This window comes from Sinocyclocheilus grahami, unplaced genomic scaffold, assembly GCF_001515645.1.
Source record: "Sinocyclocheilus grahami isolate Dianchi unplaced genomic scaffold, SAMN03320097.WGS_v1.1 scaffold5076.1, whole genome shotgun sequence".
Classification (NCBI taxonomy): domain Eukaryota; kingdom Metazoa; phylum Chordata; class Actinopteri; order Cypriniformes; family Cyprinidae; genus Sinocyclocheilus; species Sinocyclocheilus grahami.
Window position 1 is genome coordinate 12,922 of NW_015509862.1, and position 852 is coordinate 13,773.

The window sequence follows — 852 nt, forward strand, 5'->3', positions numbered from 1 at the left end:
GACAGCAGGTCAATTTTAGCAGCTATGAATAAGTTTCCCAAACAACACTTTTAAAAAGTAACAAATTAAAGACAGGTGTAAAATTAAGTGGAGGAGACCGTATAACACACTATTTAAATTAGTGCTGTATTGTCAATTGTTCTAGAATTCTTCCGATTTCCACTTATTGCAAGGCAAAAAGACTACACGAATTGCCAGTTTTAGTCAGTAGGCCGTTTTTTCTTTCATTTCCGCTCAACTTCACGCTTAGCCCTAAGAGAACTGCCTGAAGAGGAACTCTGATCTTTTGTCACTGAAACTGGGCACAAAATGAATCTGCAGGATTTCAGAGAAGCCCTCAGACAAACTGGGAGCCACAAACTTTTTCCTACAGAGAACAAGAAAGACAGTCAGAAACCAAAGGGCTTGTGTGAGTTAGCCAGTAAAGATGGTGATTTCCTAGCAAAACTATAGCTTAGCTTGCTGCTGTTGACTCACCGGTAGCTGTGAATCACCATGTCATTGACAGGAACATGCTTGGTGGCAGAAGGAACCATCTCACGAAACTAAAACCAGCAAAAACCAGATCAGATCAATCAGTAACTGTGTATTTTGGTGTTAAAAATAGCCCAGAATACAGATTTTCCATAAGAAAGCTTTCATCATGGTATCATTATATAGGGTTTCATATTTCATTTACATATTGCATACTGTAAAATAACTGCAGTAAAAACCCAAATACCCTGTTGTTATGCTTTGCTTGTTCCAGACTTGTTGTCAAGTTGAAACACCTGCAGGGAACTCCAGCGCTTTGACTGACATCTATATATCTGTGGAGAAAATCATTGATGGTGCCATTGCAGTTGAAAAGAC

At 39.0% G+C, this 852-nt stretch overlaps 1 long non-coding RNA gene across 1 annotated transcript; it reads right to left on the reverse strand.

Moving 5' to 3' along the window:
- Nucleotides 1–232: 232 nt before the first annotated feature.
- LOC107577086 (uncharacterized) lies at nt 233–846 on the reverse strand. The gene is made up of 3 exons (XR_001608159.1): nt 722–846; nt 478–545; nt 233–367 (listed from the first exon to the last, which is right to left on the reverse strand). It is a non-coding gene; the product is annotated as an uncharacterized lncRNA (long non-coding RNA).
- Between the last annotated feature and the right edge of the window lie 6 nt (nt 847–852).